The sequence below is a fragment of the Bicyclus anynana genome, chromosome 8 (assembly GCF_947172395.1).
Source record: "Bicyclus anynana chromosome 8, ilBicAnyn1.1, whole genome shotgun sequence".
Lineage (NCBI taxonomy): Eukaryota > Metazoa > Arthropoda > Insecta > Lepidoptera > Nymphalidae > Bicyclus > Bicyclus anynana.
Window position 1 is genome coordinate 7671973 of NC_069090.1, and position 23989 is coordinate 7695961.

Sequence of the window (23989 nt, forward strand, 5' to 3'; positions counted from 1 at the left end):
CAGCACTAAAACACAAAACCAAATGTAAATCAATATACTACCAACTAAATAACAAAACACATTAAATTATACGTACCTACGGCAATCAGAATTCCATTAGTCTCATACTAATGGAGATAGAGCTAAGTCCATCAAAAAATCAATTTTATAGCTTGTACAAATGCAATGCTATACGTACGTCTTTCGACAATCTACTATTAATTTTACAATCATATCTAAAATTTGAGATTTACCTCATAAGTATTGACAACGGCCGAACCTCTAATCGACTAAAATAGGTGAAAATTATTGAACGCCCAGAGGTTGTGGGCCGCGTTTAATAGTTTTACCTTTCTGCGCACTGCGTATCAGCCACTGACGATCAAGTAGGCTTTAGTCAGGTAATACGCTAGCCACTCACCATCCGACATGCCCACATGCATGCAGCGCTAACGGGTTGACGTCCGATAAAACTGATCGTGTTTTGGTCACGATCGGTATGATGTCTTGCACATCCTACCTAACTACCTACCCTATGTAAATCTTACGTCCCTCACATGCTATACCACCGGCCGCTTATTGTGGCTAGTCACTACTAGTAGGTAACTAGGCTAGTAGCTACGGAAATTAGATTAGGACATACAAGCGGATTTCCGCGAAACTGTCTTCAAAAAATTCTGTTTTTCCCCATAACTTCCTATATCAGATCGAGATCAGACCTTGATAAAACAAACCCAATAATGTTGCTCCAAAACTAGCTTAGTCTCCCCGTACTACAGTAGAAATGCGTTGTTAAATTTCACACATATAAAAATACAGCAGATGATAATTTGTAAACATGTTTCTGCTTAGGTAACGCCTCATACACTTAGGTGATCAGAATTCCATTGACCTCATAATAATGGAGAGTTAAATTCAGTTTCACACAAAAAACGCATCAAAAAAAAGTTCTTTTACAGCATAGATAAATAGGTACATAAACAGATTTGAAAACAGTTGTTTGTACAAATCTAGCTATACTAATATTATATAGAGGTAGAACTAGTGAGTTTTTTGGGTAGCAGGGGGTAATCTTTAGATCTACGAAGCAACATTTAAATTATTTTAACAATAGAAAGTCTCGTTGATTGTAAGTTCCATCACAGTAGATATAACAAGGTTCCATATTCTATATTTCACCCCCGTATTCCCACGGGTATGGAAACTGAGCAGGTAACCGCGGGGTCCTATAATTAGCTAGGTCTGTAGCCATGTGGTACATCCATTCTCTTTCTACAATCGCCAACGCTTCGAAGATTAAAAAAATTACGAAAATGAGAAATTTATTATTTATACATTAACTATGCGAAACTGTATCAATATCACAATAAATGTTGCAATCACGCCGCCAATCTGCAACAAAATGTTAATTTCTAGGTATATAAGGTAGGTAAGTAGGTAGGCTAGGTAGATAATATATGTCGGCGCTGACCACTCAAGCTAACTATACCACCACCACTCAAGTCACTGAAGTCTAGGAGCGTAGACGGAGAACAGTAAATAATTAAATACCATTTATATGAAAACCTGATTCTAATATTATCACAATAATTAACGTAGATTTTGCTAATTGATCAAATAACTCACTCACCGACATATATTTAATAGAAATTGAATTATCAAAATCTGACTACACTAGAAAAAGTTATGCGTGTTTTAACTTTACAATAATTAATAGATATACAATCAATCATCCCCTGTTTTCCTACCCTTAGGGTTGAATTTTTAGTCCAAATTTTTTACTTACCGTACCAAGTAGGGGTCTACTAAACGTTATTACTTTTAAAGGTGTAAACGACGGGGGAGACGACAACGTAGAGATATGTTCAATAAAACTATACCACTCTTTGTGGATGACTCTAAAGCAAGACTTCTGGCACAATATACGACTCAATATATCATTCGTCTTATAGAACTGAAATTAAATTGAAAAATAACGGGTATAACTACCATGTTGATTTAAATTGATCTATTTATTTAGTATTTTAACTTATAAAGTTTCATAATCTACTATTAATTTTATTTTTTTAAATTTCTTTTTAATTTGCAATATCTTGTATAACACATACCTCTTGTTCCAAAGTATAGCAAGGTTCAATTAAAGTGAAAACTCTTAAGCTATTGCACAATAAAAATATTCCCTGGATCAATATATTTTGAAGGTCAAAGTTACCTACGAAAAAAAATAATAGGAGTCGTAATTTACACAAATGTAAATCTTGAAACTCGCCAAAGATGGTCTATGATCGACCGATAATTAAGTTAACGTTAAAACTGATAGTCGATAATGGCAATCTTCTTTTACTTTTAATTTTCTTAAATGTAAAATAATGCTTATAACATTTTTTTCGTAATTTTTGATATCAATTTCCATTTGCGTTTACCTTAAATTAAAATTAAACGGTAGGGGCAAAATATAAGCCAATAAACCTAAATTGATACTTCCCAAGATTAAGCGGTGGGGCTAGTAGGTAAAAGCTTAGATAAAGAAGATATTTTTTACCAAACAATGAGATAATATAATACACAGCCATTAGCACATTCGTAGTGTTCCCGATTAGTATCAACAACAAAATCACGTCTTCATATTTGTGTATCATATCCATTACTCGGAAAACTTTTATGTAATCTTCAAGCAATGTGTGTTCTTCGTTCCTATACTTTCTGTATGGATCTGCCAAACATAAATATAATGTAGGCCTATAATATCTTTGGGTATCTGCCGAACACATACAATATAGAAATGTATTTCTGATCGAATTTTAGTTATAATTTCCATTCACGTCTGTATGGAAATTATTGCATTGCATTGTGCACTATAATGTATTAGTGAGGTAGCACGTCAGCTATCTTCGCAGAATACATTATAGTGCACAAGTGTAGAGTAACGACTAGTGCACAGATCTTTTCAGATTCCTAGTTCCTAGAGTCACACTGACAGGACAGAAGAAAGAGAGCATAACCTTCCTTCTTCAGAGTTCTTCAGTTACTACGAGTACCTATTGAAAATTTGTTGAAACGATAACAACCTGCTTTTTAACCGATTTCCAAAACACTACTTTACTTCCTAAAAAGGACACTAGAAAGTGGGAGGGAGTTGAGTTGATTTGCAATTAAAAGTAATTCATCAAATACTTACGAATCTCAATGAAGAAATGTTCGTATAGACGTTTATTGAGGGCTTTCATTGTTGAGTTTACGTTATAGAACAAAAACATATGCTGCATTAACAACAAATTTATTATCATGTACTCAAAGTGAAATGAAGTCCAAATAATGACGTCATCTGAAAGTAATACGATTAATATAAGGTCATACAATAGAAAAAGAGTTTGAGCATTAACAGTAAGGCACAGACAATTCGTAGAATTCAGCTACTCACTTACTACGAGTAGTAATAGTTTTTTTTTTAAAGAATATTTGTCATGTCTCTTAAATATGACCAATAATCCCATTCCCCTCCAACTAGTCGGGAAATACTGAATTAGGAGTGGATACAAGCGGGTATTTATTACGAGTATACCGTTTTTACATTGTTGTTAAAAATAAGTTCGTACATACTCATACATTGTGACACGCCATCAATTTCAAGGATCGAAAATAAATCAAGTAGATACAGAGCGAAACTTCCAATTAATATCGCCACCAGGCTAAACCAAACTTTCCAGGATTTGGGTTCATATACATTTTCACTGCTGCTGTGGCCGTTGATCTAAAAATTAAAATTCAATCCGTGAAATGCGTTAAAAATTCAATCCGTGAAATGCGTTAAAAATTCAATCCGTGAAATTCGTTTAAAATTCAATCCGTGAAATACGTTTAATATTAATATTACAGGAAAACTGTAACGTATTATTATACTATACACCTGCAATACATTTAGTTATATGGAATCCCATATTCTTTAAAAATCTGTGTTTTTTGGATACTTTTTGTTACCTATGTAGGAAAGTAAGAATACCTAGTTTTTTATATTTTTTACTGCGCATACCGTATTAGAAATATGCCTTAGTTTCCATAAACTTAAGAAAATAGGGTGCACTCCACTTGACAGATTATTTTATTACTGGGATAATAAGGAGTAGTGCACGGTGCACGGTACACTTTTCATAAAAAAATAAAAGTGTACCGTGAATCACAAGTGCTATTCGACCACTCAGATATCAAGAGAGTTGCAAAAAGTTACTGGATGTAGGCGGCTCAGTAACGTACCTATAAAAGTCCCTACAAAAGTTTGAAAGTCCCTACAAAAGGCCTAGGTCATGCACTGAACGTTCATCGCCTGATATGATGATGATTATGTAATAAAAAGTAGGGGAAAATTAGAGTAAAAAGTAAAAAAAAGTCAAAAGTAAAAACATTTATAAACAAAATAGTTATATTTTACCTCCTGCAATCGAGTGACTATATACAGTAGTGTTCGCATCCGATATTTGCCAGTAATCACACCCAAACTTGTTATTGTTATTATGAACGCATAATTAACGGCGTAAGACACTATTGATGCACCCGACGCTAAAATATTTATTTTTGAATTATTTTTAATGAAACAGTATATTACGCTCATTACTGGAATTCCTAAAAAAAAGGACCATGAATAAATTCTCGCTGTAATAAAATGGCATTATGAAAAATAGCTGCATTGAATTACGGACCTTAGTGTGTCTGCCAGTCCTACTGCGCGTAACCTTGAACTACAGGGGTTATATTGGGGTTTTGCCATAGAGTATACAACGATTTTTTGTAGTCCTAAGTATGTAAGGTATTGTGCCTAACATAGTGTATTTGCGGGAAATTGTACCGCATCACTTTATTCTTATGAAACCTCCTTTATAAAAATGTAAACAATATATTGTTTAGAACCCGAAAAAATTAACGATAATTTAACGATTTAAATAATTTTTTCAAACAATCCGACTGCAAAAAAGACAATTTTTAACAAATGCAGTCAAAAGACCGAAACAAAATTGTCATTAACTGCAAACGAAGTATACTTCGGTTTTGACGTAAACAATTTATCAGCTGTTACTCCTACCATAAGCAAATATCAATAAGCACTTATGGAGTTATGATACTGTGGAGCGTGATGGCTTAGGGAGATAGGCTTGCTACAAATACCTACCCAAAAATGTCGACCAGATCTCGGACCATCATTATTGACTACAAAGTATATTCTTAAAACTAAGATACTAACGTAACACAGTGATGGCTATAGCACTGATGATCGCCGCAGTCCGGCAAACGATAACATGGAAGTCATCGCCGCAACCGCGCGTGAACCGCAGCGGCGCGACGCCGACAAACTTGCTCGCTCGCAACACTATGGCGGTCGCGCCCGACACAACGCCTGACTCTGACTCCGGAGTATCCATTGATAATGTGCTCACTAAAGCATGGTAGAATTTTCAAAATTCAATCAGAGACAAATAATACAAATTTAAAAGGTTAAATATTATTTGTGAATTAATTTATTCACAATTTATCAAAATGTGGAATGCTGAATTAACCTGTACTGATAGCAGTTTCAGTCAATGTGTTTCGTATTCCAATTTTGCATTTATAAGCATTGTCAAAAACTAAAAATAAAGTGTAAAAAAATTAAGTAGAAATAAGAATATTAAATTATACCTAATTACCTACTTACATATTCAGGATCCATTAGCGTTATAATAATAGAGAGTATCGCTATCGGCATTCAATCTCTCATTGCAATAATTAGTAGGTGATGTCAGTGACAGCGATTACCTAATAAATAAATAGCATAAAAATACAATGTTGGCAAGTTCGTTAATGACACTCCCATGATATGAGGGCGACGGGGGGAAAGACTGCGCGGGTGCATAATCGTACGTGCAGGAAAGAGAGGGCCATCAGTCATGGGGTTTTCATTCATCGCTTTACGCTCCCCGGCCCGCACATACCTTCGGGAATGTTACGAACGAAGTTGCCAAGCTATAATACTGTATGCCTGCGATAGCCAGACAAATCTTATTTTATTAAGGCTGAAAGTTCTTGTACTTGTACCATAGTTAAATACAGTAGCCAATGGGTATTATAGTGTTGAGACCGGGGTAGTATTGGTAGGTAGCAGGTTACAAGAGTCTAGACCCTCAACCGTGCGTCATGGAGTACGTTTCCTTACATTAAATGTGATCAGCGAGCCAACGATCAGCGAGCCAACGACGTCACTAGTTCGTGCCATTTTGTATGGAGCGTTTTTCAGGGATCCGCGGCAGCGCCGCAACTGTCTCTTTAAATTCCTGTAGCTCCGAATGTAATGATCGCAGATATCCTGTTACTTTTAGAAAATTGCTTTACTATTAACATACTCTTAATTTATATACAATTTAAAAAACTGTCATCATCCCTATTGTATTCATGTACGAGTATGTATGTCTATCTTAGATCTAAGGCAACAATATTAATTTCCAATAATCTTCCGATATACGTAATGTGTATGTCTATCGATCTATGGCAATATTATTATTTTCCAATAATCTTACTTGAGTTTCCAGCCGTGACGTTCATTGTTTTCCATCGCACTGCGTACAAAAACAAACACTACTCCCTCCTGCTTTTCCACCCACTTATTGTTCATATCTAACATCTATCAGAATCAATATATACAAATACGTCGAAGTGTCAAGCACGTTTATTTTACACGATACTTAATAAAACACAAACAAACTTTTTATCAATTTTTGTGTCTGTCTGTTCTGTCTGGTATGATACAAAATCGCGCGTCTACAGTTTTCTAATTTAGAATTATGACGCGACAAAAATTGCAAACGAAAGCTGCTATCAAAAACAAACCTTGTAAAATATACCAATTCTCGCCACACAGTTGTTCTACCGTAAAAAGTTGTGAGATCCATGTAATACATTATGTTTTTAAGTTATATTTATAAAATTTTTTGCATGTGATTAGATAAAGTAGAGTATGAAACGCTGCATTTCTTGATAATAAAATACTCGTGTCTCTATTATAAAATTCACTTCGTTCGATTTATAAGACGCACTTATATTTTAATAGCCTCTGTTATGCAACCTTTTCATAATAACTATATAAAAGTTAGTTCACGAAAATAGGGTTAATTAATAAAACAGTTTTCGATATGCCCAGGTTTATTAGATAGTATAACGCGTGGATGTCGTATTGATTGCTTTCGAAGTCATGGCCTCTGTACGTCTAGCCCGTGGTAGTGTCTGCAAAAAAATGTGGATGTTACAATTTTTATTTTTTTATTTTAAGCGACAACGCAACGCAGTTGTGGCATACAATGCATTGATCTGTCGAGGAGGCTACGCAACACAAAAATGAGGCATCGCCATAATTTGCCTATAATTTGACAGGCAAATATACAATTATACATCTTTCTCTATGAGGCTGAGATGTGGACCCTAAAATCTGCAGACCTACCATATGTCTCAAGCGTATTCTAGAGTAATTCGAACACATTGCCAGGAAAGACGGAGATAATCTGGAAAAATTAGTTATTACTGACAAGGTGGAAGGACTAAAACCGCGGCGGCGTAGCCCGGTGCGTTGGTCCGAACAGCGGCTTTATTATATATCTCAGTGTACCATTCAAACAATGAATCACTACATCGATTTTCGTCGTATTTTCGTTTTTGTGATCATCTAATATAGTTATTTCCACGAAATTACCTTGACTACACCATTTTACATCAAGTGGCAATGATATTTTGTTTTAACAATCGTCTAACATGAATATTTCAACAAAATGACGTAAATATCAGTTTTTCGTTAAAATAACGTTATTACCTGCTACTACCCCTACTAGACTAATGTTACTATACGTAATATGACGATTATTGTGTCATTTCGCTAAAAACACAATGTTAGATGATTGTAGTGACGAAAATACGATCAAAAATGATGTAGTGACTGATTACTTGAATGGTACACCGAGTTACATAATAACCCCGCTAATCCGCACTACACTCGAGACTAATATTTACGAATGCTCTTCGCGTAGCCGGAGATAGAAAAAGATGGCGTAACATCCTAAGGACAAAGATCAGAGATGGAGATCACGACCGTCACACAAGGATTACGACCCAAGCAATGCTGATTGATGGCAGAAATAAGCTTGACTGTATTTCTTCGTACAAGCTCTATCTTCTATTCTATCTATATAAAAACCTCTACTACGAATATTTTTCTTATTTATTAATATAGCAAAGTGAGTGAACTTACTAGTGGGAGCCGGTGGGGGAGGTGGCGGACCCCCAGACCTGTTGCAACCGGCGCGATCATGGTCATGTTCCTTTATACCTGCTCTCGTAGTACTCATAGCACCCTAGTAACAAAATAATTGATTTAAATAACTACTACATAGTAATGACACCGTATATATCGTGATGTTTGGAAGTCTCTACAAAAGGCCTATGTCCTGCAGTGGACGTCCATCGGCTGACATGATGATGATGATGATGATGATGAATTACACCATGAGAGCCGTGATAGCCCAGTAGATATGACCTCTGCCTCCGATTCCGGAGGGTGTGGGTTCGGGGCATGCACCTCCAACTTTTCAAATGTGTGCATTTTAAGAAATTAAATATCACGTGTCTCAAACGGTAAAGGTAAACATCGTGAGGAAACCTGCATACTAGAGTATTTTCTTAATTATCTGCGTGTGTGAAGTCTGCAAATTCGCAATGCGCCAGCGTGGTGGACTATTGGCCTTACCCCTCTAATTCTGAGAGGAGAGTCGAGCTCAACAGTGAGCCGAATATAAAAATAAAAAAAAAAAATGGCCGGGACCGAGGGCATAAAGTGCTCTCAAGGCATGGGGATGTAACACCATAATAAGAAGGTCTAATTTCACGGCTCCTCTTGGCTTAACTTCAGGCTTAACTATTTTTTGATTGATTTCAAGACCATAGACCACAGAACTATTAAGCACCAGATATACACTTACCACAACGGTGAGCACAATAGCTAAGATTGACAGCATCATTGCAAAAAACTTCATTTTGTATGCACAAGTGTATCACCAAAACCTAAACGCCGAGTTCGTGTTGCGAGCTTATATAGATCGAATAGGATCCCACAAATATTATCTGAGTATTGTAAAATATTTTGTACAGATTTAAACCCTATTTCTAAGGTGGAAAGGCTAAAATACTTTGCACTAGTTTTTTAAATAGAACATTTACGATAGACTGTATGTCGCTACAATGGACATAGATGATGAGTTATTTTTATAATAATTTTCAGAGCAATCATTTTTAAGGGCGACAGAGCGTTGATAAACGTTGTGTTTATTGCTCCTAAAGTTAGATATTTGTAAAAAATGATTTAACCATCTGATTAAATAATTTTTCACCAATTACTTACCAGTTTCCTAAAAAATCTTTTTAGATCGGAATTTTCTAGATCTAAATTTTGCCTTTAATGTGATTGAATAACCTCGCGATTTGTATAGGATAAATGAAGCGACTTCAGAGACGTATTTCAGTATTTTTGATTTTTTACTTTTGTAAAGTACCAATTTGGTAGGTACTTCATGAAATTACGATCTAGCAACAACATTTAAAAAAACAATCGTTGAATTGAGAACCTCCTTTTTTTGAAGTCAGTTATAAATAACAAAATATTATAAAATAACTTATGTATATTTCTAGATATTTTTTACATTAATTTCAATATTATAGTTCTGCTAGATCTAAGCGAAACTGTAGAAATATCATAGAGAACGTTGCGACTACACCGGCAATCTGAAAGAAACATGACCATCATTATCAACATATTTTAACGACTTACTTTTTTTATTCTTTACAAGTTCGCCCTTGACTACAATCTCACCTGATGGTAAGTGATGACGCTATCTAAGATAGAAGCGGGCTAATCTATTAGGAAGAGGATGAAAATCCACACCCCTTTCGGTTTCTACACGACATCGTATTGGAACACTATATCGCTTGGCGGTACGTCTTTTTCGGTAGGGTGGTAACTAGTCACAGCCGAAGCCTCCCACCAGCCAGACCTGGACCAATTAAGAAAATCTCAATCGGTCAAGATTGAAAATTTCGTCATTTTGAACCCAGGACCTACGTTTTTTAAATCCACCGCGCATACCACTGCGCCATGGATATCTTTATGTTAAGTACCTACCGTAGGTTACTGCCTTAATCTGTAATGATATTGTAAGCGGAAGATATTATCTATTTGTTGTACTAATATAACTGGAACTTCCGCGGAGTACAGTGCAATTCTAGTTTAATTATCACCATTGTATACTCACTAGCGGACGCCCGCGACTTTGTCCGCGTGGAATTACCATAAAGACGTGCCACCAAGTTATTTAGCGTTCCGGTACGATGTCGACGGTATGATGTTGACGGTATGATGGAAAGGGGTGTGGATTTTTATCCTACTCCTTTTTTTTTGTCACGGGGAGGAAATCTTTTTCTGAGATACTCGACTTACTGGAGGAGAAGACTGGAGGGTTATCTGGGACTTACCACTAAAACCCCCTCCATTGCCAACGTCAGTGCATCCCTACTCCTGACAAGTTAGCCCGCTTCCATCTTAGACTGCATCATCACTGACCATCAGCCCCTGTGGCCAAGTAGCACGTCGATTCTCTTTCTACGTTCGCAAACGCTTCGAAAACTAGAAAAATGTACAGGAATGACATTTGCTATCGACTGGTCACGTGATCAAGATCTGTCACTCCCATACATTTTTCTAGTTTTCGAAGCGTTTGCGACCGTAGAAAGAAAATCAACGAGCCACTTGGCTACAGGGGCAGGTAAGATTGTAGTCATTAAAAGCTTAGTTATACAGAATAAAAAGAAACCTTACCGAACCAAGTAGAGGTCTACCAAACTTTAATACTCCCAGAGGAGCGAACGTCGGCGGAGTCGACACTGACACATCTTCAATGAAACTGTACCACTCTCCATGGAGGACTTTGAAGCATGACTTCTGGTACAATATACGACTCAACATATATTCAGTCCTATGAAACTAAAATCATGATTGATTTAAGATTAATATGTTTAAGGTTAATGTATATAACGGCGAATATACTAAGTTCCACTTCTGATAACGGAGAAGTCGTAGCCTCAGAGCAGATACAGCCTCCGTGGCGCAGTGGTATGCGCGGTGGATTTACAAAACGGAGGTCCTGGGTTCGATTCTCGGCTGGGCAGATTGAGATTTTCTTAATTGGTCCTGGTGGGAGGCTTTGGCCGTGGCTAGTTACCACCCTACCGGCAAAGACGTACCGCCAAGCGATTTAGCGTTCCGGTACGATGCCGTGTAGAAACTGAAAGGGATTTTCATCCTCCTCCTAACAAGTAAGCCCACTTCTATCTAAGACTGCATCATCTTTTACCATAAGGTGAAGGCTAGGGCTAGTCAAGGGCTAACTTGTAAAGAATAAAAAAAAAAGATTCTAATCTTTACGTGTCAAGGATGGCAGATACACAAAGTAACATTAACGATCATTACTGGAACGACCGCTTAACTTACTAATACAGTTCTACCCTGTAACTACAATATTGATCAAGTACGCTGATACTATCAGGATTATCTAGCGTATGGCAGTAAGGCAGCCCTACCCATAACATCAATTCGTTGCTCCGTTTTGCCGTGAAAGACGGAGAAACAAACAGACGGACACACACACTTTCATATTTATAATATTAGTATGGATATAATTTAATAAAACTTTGCAATGTCATGTATAGTACATACCTCTTGATCCAATTTATAGCATGGTTCAATCAAAGTGAAAATCCTTAAGCTATGGTAAATTATAAAGAATCCCTGTAGTACAATATGATGAACAGCTGAGTTACCTACAAAAATAATAAGGATTTTTTAAGTGTACTAATAAATAGGCACGAAAATTATTATACTGAGTCTATTATAATAATAGCGGACGCCCGCGACTTCGTCCGCATGGAATTCAGTTTTTCACAAATCCCTCGGGAACCATGGATTTTTTCGGGATAAAAAGTAGCCTATGTGTTAATCCATGCTGTAATATATCTCAATACCAAATTTCAGCTAATTCGGTTAAGTAGTCGAGGCGTGAAAGAGTAACAAACATTCAAAACAATCAAATTATCAGTTTTCGCGAATTTCGGGAAACCATGGATTTTTAATTTTGGGATAAAAAGTAGCCTATGTGTTAATCCAGAGTAAAATCCATTTCCATTCCAAATTTTACCCGAATCGCTTGAGTAGTAGTGGCGTTAAAGAGTAACAAATATCCAAACATACATCCAAACATCCATACAAACTTTCGAGTTTATAATATTAGTAGGATAGTAGGACTATAAAGAGACAAATACGAGTACTAAGCTACGCGACATTGGCAAAGTAAATTGTGCTGTGTTTGCATAACCAAAAGTCATTAAAATAAATAAAAATTTTAATAAAAAAAATTCAACCGACTTCCAACTCAAAAAATAACTTTAACTAAAAAGCAAAAAATAACATCCTACCTATGTGCTACCTTCTGATCAGTTTGAAGGCGGTGCCAAGCCAGTGTTGTGTTTTAATTAAAGCTGTTTCTGGAATAACCACAGAAATTTTGTAGTTTAAACGTAACGTACGTACGTTTTTACTTTTAGTGTTAGCATACCCACTGCGTGTGTACAGTCACAACCTATCTAAGTGGAAAGTTTTTATCAATACAAAATTATCAAGTCCAAACACAAGGTAGCTACTGTGAGCCGTCGAGGAGTTCTCTTCACTGTGCTTCGTCTTCATCACCAGACCCTAAATATAGTCGCAATCCATCTAGGTAGAAAGTTCTCATCAATACAAATTTATCAAGTCCAAACACAAGGTAGCTACTGTGAACCGTCGAGGAGTTCTCTTCACTGTCCCTCGTCTTCATCATCAGACCCTTAATACAGTCACAATCCATCTAGGTGGAAAGTTCTCATCAATACAAATTTATCAAGTCCAAACACAAGGTAGCTACTGTGAACCGTCGAGGAGTTCTCTTCACTGTCCCTCGTCTTCATCACCAGACCCTTAATACAGTCACAATCCTTCTAGGTGGAAAGTTCTCATCAATACAAATTTATCAAGTCCAAACACAAGGTAGCTACTGTGAACCGTCGAGGAGTTCTCTTCACTGTCCCTCGTCTTCATCACCAGACCCTTAATACAGTCACAACCCATATATGTGGAAAGTACTCATCAATACAAATTAATCAAGCCCAAACAAAAGGTGACTGCTGTAAATCCTTGACGAGTTCCATCGTCTGTGTTTCGGCTCCATCATCAGACCAACTCCAAACCTTCATAAAGTTGTAGTGGTTTAAAATACCTTATGGAAACACTAACAAACGTACTAGCCATCTCTACAACTTTCGAAAGTTCCCCTCAATTTCTCCAGGATGCCATCGTCAGATCCTGACATGAAAAAAATGGGACCACCCTGGAAGTAAACCCTTCAAAACAAAAAAGAATTTTTAAAATCGGTCCATAATTGACGGAATTATCGCTGGACATACATAAAAAAAAAAAAAAAAAACATACAGCCGAACGTAGAACCTCCTCCTTTTTGGAAGTCGGTTAAAAAGAAGAAGAAGGAGACAAATACTATCTGGGTTCATTGATGAATTTTGACATTTGGCTAGGGTGACCATGACTTCACTAATTATAACACACCTCCGGGGGAAATCTCTTTCTGAGATACCCGACTTACTGGGGGACAAGATGAGTTATGTGGAATTTAGCCAAATGCATTTTTGTATGTATAAAACTATGTAAAAATCGCTAGCAAAGCGACCCCACCTTGTGGGACCACGATTATTAAACAAAAATTACCAATCATTGAGATGATAAAAAACACTGTCATCAACAAATTAACAATGACATCGGAAAGTGTCAACAACAATATGACGTCTTCGTATTCATGCACCATGTCTATCACATGGGAAATTTTAAAGAAATCATCCAGTAGTGCATGTTCCTCGTCCCATTGCTCACTGTCTGGATCTGTGGAACACAATTACGCGTAAAAATAAGTTTTTTAAAGCCTGTTAAAATAGTATAATACTATTTTAACTACTGGCCTCAGATTAGAGAGAAAAAAGCAGATAGAGTGCACGGAACACGCATTCCAAAAACATAATTAACATTCTCGAGTCAGTATTTGTGTCAGTAGACACATAGCGTCGCATTAGTTTTTTTCAATATTATTCAAAAAAAATGTCGTCTTAAGTTTTTAAATATTTTAAAAACTGATTACTAAAGCTAATAAAATAAGCTGGAGGATAGAGTATTTATTGATTATTATTAGTCTATTATGATATCAATTTAAGTTAAATCTTGAAATAGAAATTAAGAAAAAACTAACGTTTGTTTTTTTATGGGTTTCATCGCGCTGCTTATTCTGTATCATTCTTTATTCTCATATATTCTTTATTTAAAGACTCATTCTGTATCATTCTTTATTCTGTTCTACTAGCAGATACTAGCGGTTCCACCCGCGTAATTTCTGTTCCCGTGGGAATAGTGGTATATATAGCCTATGTTTATCAGAATAAAGTAGGATTTTAATGGTGAAAGAATTTTCAATCGGTCCGGTAGTTTTGATTCAATTCAAACATACAATCAAATCTTTTCTCTTTAAAATATTAGTAGGTATCTATCTACGCGAATGGGATAACTTAATTACATTTTTATGAAAATTGCGTAAAACGTGCAATTTCACACAGTTGAAATTATAGCGAAAAATATGTTAAGTATATTTTTTTAAACATGATAACATAGTCCATATGTGGTCTGTGGACACACTACGTCCACAGTCCGTATGTGGTCTGTTCACCTAAACAACTTTGAGGCTTACTGAGGCGTAGGCGTAGGTAGGCGTGGCGGGAAGGTCTTGTATTTAATGCGGATTTGGCATGACATATAGTAAATACCATAAAAATTGCTGGAACATAGGAAATATTGGATAGAAGCAGGAGTTACGTTGCGGAAGTTCATCATGAATATATAATAATTTATTTATTTTGCTATCATCTGCGAAAAGCCGACGAACCCATGCGACAACGTCACCCAGGTCCGACAAAACTACGTACTTTTCTACCCGAAACCGGAGCATCCTCAGGAGATGATGACTCTACAACATGCAATTGTAATGTTTCGATGGCAAAGACTTTGCAATTGCACGTTGTAGATTCAACATCTCCTGACGTACGCAGAGAGTATTTTGTCGGACCTGGGTGACGTTGTCGCATGGGTTCGTCGGCTTTTCTCTCCCTGGGCTGAAAGTTATAGATATCTGAAATAAAAATAAATAATGAAATACTTACGATTGTCTTGAAAAAAATGTTGGTTCAAACGTTCATTGAGTGCCTTCAACGTTAATTTGATGTCATAGAACAAATACTGATGTTGCATTATCAAAAACATAATTATTGTGTGATTAATGTAACTTGTAGACCATGTAACCATATTTGAAAAATCTGAAATATCACACTAATATTATAAAGGCGAAAGTTTGTGTGTGTGTGTGTGTGAGAGCGTGTATGTATGTTTGTTCCTCTTTTACGCTGCGGCTTCTGAAGCGATTTGGCTGAAATTTGGAATGGAAATAGATTTTACTCTGGATTAACACATAGATTTTTCCGGAAATGGCCATGGTTCCCACGGGATTTGTGAAAAAATTAATTACTCGCGGACAAAGTCGCGGGCGTTCGCTAATAATAAATATGCACATGAAATAAGAAACACTTTTATTTTCAGAGAAAATAAACTGAGTTGCTCCTTATGTGAAATTCGGGTTTTTGGATTAGGTCATCATCAACATCATTATCAAACCATATTCGGCTCACTGCTGAGCTCGAGTCTCCTCTCAGAATGACAGGGGTTAAGCCAATAGTCCACCACGCTGGCCCAATGCGGATGGGCAGACAGACACACACGCAGAGAATTAAATTCTCTGGTATGCAGGTTTCCTCACGATGTTTTTCTTCACCGTTTCAGACACGTGTAATTTAATTTCCTAAAATGCACACAACTGAAAATTTGGAGATGCATGCCACGGACCAGATTCGAACTCACACCCTCCGGAATCGGAGGCAGAGGTCATATCCACTGGGCTATCACGGCTATCGGATTAGGTAATGACAATAAAATATAGCTTCAAGTGTAGGTATATACTAACCTTCGTGAAATGATAATATTAGGAATAGAGAAAGTATTTTAAAGCGAATTGTATTATTCTATCACTATCATCATCATCATATCAGCCGATGGACTGCAAGACAATAGTTCTTTTGTAGGAATTTACAAACATCACGATCCAGAGCCGCTTGTATCCAGCGAATCCTTGCGACTCGCTTCATGCCGTCAGTCCACCTGGTAGGGGGTTGACCAATACTGCGTTTTCTAGTGCGAGATCGTCATTCCAGCACCTTGGGACCCGTCCATCGGGCCATCGAACTATGTGGCCCAACCATTGCCACTTTAGCTTCGCGATTCGTTGAGCTATGTCGGACTTTGGTTCCTCTGCTGATCTCCTCATTTCTGATTCGATCACGCAGAGATACTCCGAGCTTAACTTGTTCCATCGCCTGCTGTGTGACTCTGAGCCTTCTAACCTAAAGTATACATTATTTCTATATTTATTATTTAGACTTACGAAGTGATTGTGCTTCAAGAAACGACAATAAACTAAATAGGTGTAGAGCAGATGCACCAATGATTGTGAACACCAGGCTAAACCAAACTTTCCTCGCCTTTGGTTTAAACACATTTTCACTCCTACAACGGTCGTTGATCTGAAAATTAAAATAGAATCCATGAAAACATTGATGAAATAACTAAAAATATTGAAAAGATAGGCACGAGTCGGAGCAGCGAGGATCCTGTACGAAAGAGTAGGATCATTATTAATATTTATATTATATTTATCCCGATCCCTGGGCCTGTAGCCATTTTTTTTTCTCTGTTGTAAAGTACCACTTTGGTACTTCATAAAATTACGATCTACTATTAGAATAATATATTATTATTATACTAAGACAATGTCCAATAACTTAATCATAGTCTTTCACTAACTATTACGTCTTTAGGTCACTTCACGTTCACGTAGTAGTACTTAACACTACACTATCACTAGTCACTAAACACTAAATTAAATGGTTTGGTCCGTTTAAGTCTTCTCACTGTATTCGTAACGTCGAGTAGCTGGATTACCTCGATGTTTACGTGATGGGTCTGTAGCCATTTAGCACGTCGATTCTCTTTCTACAATCGCAAACGCTTGGAAAATTAAAAAAAAAGTACCTCCTGAGGATGCTCCGGTTCCGGAGTGAAATGTACGCAGAGACTTTTTTGTCGGACCTGGGTGACGTTGTCGCATGGGTTCGTCGGCTTTTCGTGGATGACAGCAAAATAAATAAATTATTATCTATTCAGGTAAAATTAAGTCAAAGCGAAGCTTGACCTGGTTTAACTGAAGTTAGTACGTTCGGTTAATAGGACACGGTCAAGTTTCGCTTATACAAATAATTAATCTAAAAAAATCAAGTTAAACAAAATGCTTTACCTCATTCAATTGACTGACGATATACAATAGTTTTCTCATCCGATATCGGCCAGTAAACAATGCCAAACTTGTTATGCTTACAATTAAAGCACCATCAAGGAGAAAAACCATAAATGCTCCCACCGATAAAAAAAACAGAACGTTTTTATCAAATAAACTGTATAATATTAGGGTCACTAAAGGTATCCCTAAAAAGAAATATTAGTAACATTAGTGAAGCAGTGGTGGACACAGGCGACAAGATAGAGGTCCTGGGTTCGATCACCGTATTGGCCGATAGAGGTTTTCTTATTTGGTCGAGGTCTGGCTGGCAGGAGGGAGGCTTCAGCCGGAGCTAGTTACCCCCCTAACGGCAGAGACGTACCGCCAAGCGATTTAGCCTTCCGGTACGATGTCGTGTAAAAACCGAAATGAGTGTGGATTTTCATCCTCCTCCTAACAAGTTAGCCTGCTTCCATATTAGATTGCATCATCACTTACCATTAGGTGGGTGGTTTTAATTGCAACTCGATACTTAATGCCGTGATAGCCCAGTGAATATGACTCTGACTCCAATTCCGGAGAGTGTGTGTTTGAATCCCGGTCCGGGGCCTGTACCTCCAACTTTTCAGTTGTGTGCATTTTAAGAAATTAAATATCACGGTGTCTCAAACGGTGAAGGAAAAACATAGTCAGAAAACCTGCACACCAGAGAATTTTCTTAATTCTCTGCGTGTGTGAAGTCTGTCAATCCACATTGGGCCAGAGTGGTGGAGTGGAGATGGCGGACTATTGGCCTAACTCCTCTTATTCAGAGAGGAGACTCGAGCTCAGCAGTGAGCCGAATATGGGTTAATAAAGATTTATTACTTCTTAGGTATTGTATGCAATGATGTATATCATACATTTCCGTTAATAATTTATGATATGAAATTTATGCCAGATTTGAAAAAACATGATAGTAAAACATCGTTCGGAACCCTCGTCACGCGGGTTCAACTTGTACTTGTCCGGTTTTTTATCGATAATGTCCCCATCGATCTATTACCGATTGCAACACTCGCGAAACGAAAATCATATTATAACATTGACAGAATATATTAAAAGATTGAAATTGCCATTTCTCGATTGCGCTGCAGAAATCGCCTTGACAGACCGATGGAGTAATTTTTTTTTTTTTTGGTACGGAACCCTAAAAATATAATATACAATTCAACACTAACGTGACACACTGATGGCTATGATTCCGATGATAGCCGCAGTACGACAAACGGTAGCATGGAAGCCATCGCCGCAACCGCGCGTGAACCGCAGCGGCGCGACGCCGACAAACTTGCTCGCTCGCAACACTATGGCGGTCGCGCCCGACACCACGCCTGACTCTGACTCTAGAGTGTCCATTGGAATATCTTAAAGTGAAAAATACAACGTAAAAAAAATAAAAACCACATATTGTCAACCACTTGGCTGAGACAAAAAGCCTCAATAACGGTAAGAGTGGTTGGAGTCATCACCGAGGGGTGGTGGTTCAATCCTCACCCTGTTGGTCTATTGTCGTACCCACTCTTAGCCACAGTTTTTCCTGACTGGGAATGGGAATGGAAATATTGGTCATATTATAAAAAATATTGCAAATATTCCTTTAAAAAAAACAGTTAAGTTATTAACCGTCATTTACTCTAAAAAAATATTCTAATAATAAAACTAGTAGCTTACCAAGTAAATCTTTAATACATCCGTAAAACAAATGCCAACCACGTTATAAAAAATATTACATAGATCATTGATAAGTTGTTCGAATTCCATTAACTTTAATAATGGAGAACTGTACTTATCGATCAATCTAATACATTATACAGGGTGTCCCGTAATTCATGGATAAAACACAAATGGCGGATACACCATCTAATTATTTAATACTAATTTGAATAGATTTCAAAAATTCCCTAGGGTGACTAACATATTAATTGTTTTTCGGATATTTCAATTTTTTTTATCTTGAATCAGTTTTTTTAATGCTGGTTGGCTTAATTAATACTTAATTAAGACTTTAAATATACAAATTAAATTACCAATATACTGTGATACTATTAATCTGCGATATTATTAATAAATATTTTTTTATTTGTTTTGCAGAAAAAGCTTTGAGTGCAAGGATGTTTACTTTGATCTTTAAAATCTTACACCCTAGGGTTTTTTTTTCAAAACTATTTAAATTAGTTTTAGGTACCTAATAAGATGTTGTATCTACTCCGTAAAAATGTAAAAAAGTATCTAGTCGAAACGATATATAAACTTTGTCTCACTTAGATCTAAAATAATGAATATGTTAATCAAGCAATCTGATACAAGCTTGGGAATGTATGGTGTAAAAAAACGTCGCGATGGATATACAATATCTCTATATATTTAAGGGTTTTAGAAAGATGTTGAATAAAAAAATTAGTTCTAATCAAAACGTAATTTACTTCTCGGCTTTTTTTATTAAAAGGTCAAAAACGTACCAAAAGCACTCAATAACAAATGGCGGTATTCTACTATATCGTTTATTTTAATGGCTTGTGAGTTTTGTTTGACACTTTCTTGTCTAAGCCCCACGCATAGAAAATACAAAAGTAATTTCGTATTTTCTATGGGTGGGACAAAAAGTGTCTATGAATAGTGAATGCAATTTTTACTCAAATGTCTCAGCAGTCCGTGCACTACATACAATGTATAAACATTAAGCTACGTTTTATTTTTTTTTTATTCTTTACAAGTTAAATACCCTATGTTACGTGAACTAAACATAGAGCATGCAAAAGTACAGCCTGAAACACAGTTTCAAAAAATCTGGAGACAGTTTCATAGTCCCACGAAGCTCTGTATACGATCGTTGTATATCTAATCTACAACCAATGTAGACCTAGATTGTCATAGACCAAATCATCTTGAACGGTCAACGTGATAAACGAAACTGTAGCAATATCACGAAGAACGTGGTGACCACGCCGGCAATCTGCAAAAATAATTAAATCATTAATAATAGTGTAGTGCCTGTTGGACTTTAAAACCTATAATTTTTTTTTATTCTTTACAAGATAGCCCTTGACTATAATCTCACCTGATGGTAAGTGATGATGCAATCTAAGATGGAAGCGGGCTAACTTGTTAGGAGGAAAATGAAAATCCATTCTGTTCTCAATCATTCTCTTTCCACAAACGATAACGCTTCAAAAACTAACAAAATGCATGGGAGTGACAGATCCAATCGACAACTTGATCACGTGACCTGTCGATAGTGAATGTCATTGCCATACATTTTTAATTTTCGAAGCGTTAGCGTTTGTAGAAAGAGAATCGACATGTGACGTGCCACATGGCTACAGGACTAGGAGTTTCAGAGCCTATAAAGCTACTGTTACACATGCTCATTTTAAGCACGAAAGCATGCTACTATTGAGCAGTTGCTACTTATTAGCATGTGTATTTCGGGATTGCTCAAGAATCAACAATCGCTCAATTTATGAGCATGCTACTTGCTGCGCGCGTAGAAGGGGGCGTGCCATTAGCGCGTCTGAACAGGTTTGGATGTTGAGTATGCTAGTCGACCAGCATTGCTATTCTGTATTCTCTTCACCTTCATCTCTCCCTGTCTAACACGATACTATAGACAGAGAGCGATATATACAAATTAGCATGTGTAATTGGAATGTTTGCAATTTAAGCATGCTTATTCAGGAGCATACTTAAAAATAGCATGCATATTGTTAGCGTACATTCGATTGATGATAATAATAATAATAATAATAGTTTATTTAAAGGTAAAAACCCAGTGTAAAACAAACATAATAATAATAACAATACAAAAATAGTAATTAAAATTGACATTACACTACTTTTATTGTCTAACTAGTATAGGTATCCGTATTATCGTACTATACATATTCGTATGTTCTGCTACTTTCTATTAGGCTCTTGGTGCACTGAAAACCAATGTTTATAGATTGAGCAGTCCAGACACTCAGCCAGCGTGGTGAGAATCTCATTGTTCGAGGATCGCAAACGGTACCAAAAATTTGCGATTCGCGATCGGATGATCGCGGAGAAGTCCGGTACTCTGGCCACCGCGAACATGCCCGACGCGCTGCAGTACCGCGGCAACTTCATCAGGATACGATAGGATAAGCATGCTAGTATGGAGCATACTTAATAGCACGTTTTTAGCATGCTATTTTAGAGCATGTTAACAGTACCTTTAGGATAGATTAATCGTACCGAGCCAAGTAGAGGTCTACCGAACGTAATTATTCCGAAAGGCGCAAACGTCGTCTCCGCCGACATAGAGATGTGTTCAGTGAAACTGTACCACTCTTTGCGTGTGACCCTGAAGCGAGACTTCTGGCACAATGCATGACTCAACACGTTTTTAGTGTTATTGAACTGAAAGAAATCTTAATTATTAAAATAATAATACAATTTCGAAGAGAAGCCCACGTGCCCTTACTCGAGCGTCACGGAGGACTATTTTTAACGGACTTCAAAAAAAAGAGGAGGTTCTCAATTCGACTCGTATGCCAAAAAGAAAAATTAGAAAAAAAAATCTAATTTTTCTTTTGTATCTTAAGGTGGGGGGGGGGGTATCGTTAGCAGTATTTTTATGCATTAAGGTTTTAAAGTGCTAATTTAATCTACCGAACCCTACACTGCGCCTGGCCGGTATTTAATTGTCAGTTTGGAACTAATCTATATATATAAAAATGAATTGCTGTTCGTTAGTCTCGCTAAAACTCGAGAACGGCTGAACGGATTTATCTTATCTTGGTCTTCAAATGTTCGTGGAGGTATAGGGAAGGTTTAAAAGGTGAGAAAAATTAGAATAATTGCCGGGAAAACCATAAAAACAACCCATTTCTATTTCCCATACAAACGTTTAAGAGTCAAGGGGTAGGGTATGGTAGGGGTAGGGTAGTGTAGAGTAGGGATAGGGAAGAAATGCACATAAGTCAAAGCGAAGCTTGACCGGGTCCACTAGTAAGTGATATTAATATCGAGTTAAATATAATGAAAACTATTGCAATTTCTTGTACTCGTATACATACCTCTTGTTCCAAAATATAGCAAGGCTCAATAAGAACACAAACCTTAATGATATGGTATATCAATATTATTCCGTGGCTTAGAATGTACAGCGATTTAATACTGGATTTACCTAAAATAATAGATACATTGACGTTATTATGGCTACTTAATAATTGTCATTAATTGCATTAATGGCCCAGTAATTATAGTACACTGTGTACATGTCTCATACGATGAAGGAAAAATATCGTGAGGAAACCTGCATACCAGAGAATTTTCTTAATTCTCTGCGTGTGTGAAGTCTGCCAATCCGCATTGGGCCAGCGTGGTGGACTATTGGCCTAACCCCTCTCATTCTGAGAGGAGACTCGAGCTTAGCAGTGAGCTGAATATGGGTTGATAATGATGATGACTATGTACGTATAATACCATCGTGGAGTATTATGTGAATATGTGAAAGATAAATATCCAGCAAGCATATAATGTTTGTGAATTGTAGGTATATCTCGAAGGGGCTTATGGCCACAGTATTTAGGAACATATAAAATATCACATCATATCACATCACAACACACTAATATATAAATGCGAAAGTTTGTTTGTAAGTGTGTGTATGTTCCTCCTTTGTGGCAACGGCTACTAAAGCGATTTGGCTGAGATTTGGAATGGAAATAGATTTTAATCTTGATTAACACATGGTTCGGGATTTGTGAAAAACTAATATCTACAACTCGCGTAAGTATGTTCCTATAGACTGTGTTCGGCTCACCGCTGAGCTCAAGTCTCCTCTCGGAATGACAGTGGTTAGACCAACAGTCCACCATGCTGGCCCAATGCGGATTGGCAGACTTCACACACGCATAGAATTAAGAAAATTCTCTGGTATGCAGGTTTCCTCACGATGTTTTTCCTTCAACAAATATAAAATAAATAACAAATATATTCAGTATAAATATTTACCTAAAACTTTTATTATGGAAACGAAACAATATACTGACAGTAACACATTCATGGTACTTCCAAAGAATATCAGACACAATATCACGTCGTGAAACTTGTGAACCATATCTAATATGTGGAAAACTTTTATGAAATCTTCCAGCAGTATATTTTCTTCATTCAGTCGATCCCTGCATAAACCTGGCAAAGTAATATATTTTATTTATTATTTTTTATTTATTTATTATTCAACAAAAAACACATTTAAATTAAGCCTAACCATAGTGCAACACAAACCACAGTTGGTTTTACCGTGCACAGGTTATTATTATATAATACAATATTTAGGAACAAAAGTAATTAACAAACAGAAGAGGATAAATACCAAGAATAATCATTATAGGGTAGTTAAATAAAAGTGTGAGTGAACC

At 36.7% G+C, this 23989-nt stretch overlaps 1 long non-coding RNA gene across 1 annotated transcript; it reads right to left on the bottom strand.

The window, feature by feature from the left end:
- Positions 1-7125: 7125 nt before the first annotated feature.
- LOC112054887 (uncharacterized) lies at positions 7126-9042 on the bottom strand. The gene is made up of 3 exons (XR_002887474.2): positions 8967-9042; positions 8240-8342; positions 7126-7224 (listed from the first exon to the last, which is right to left on the bottom strand). It is a non-coding gene; the product is annotated as an uncharacterized LOC112054887 (long non-coding RNA).
- Positions 9043-23989: the final 14947 nt, after the last annotated feature.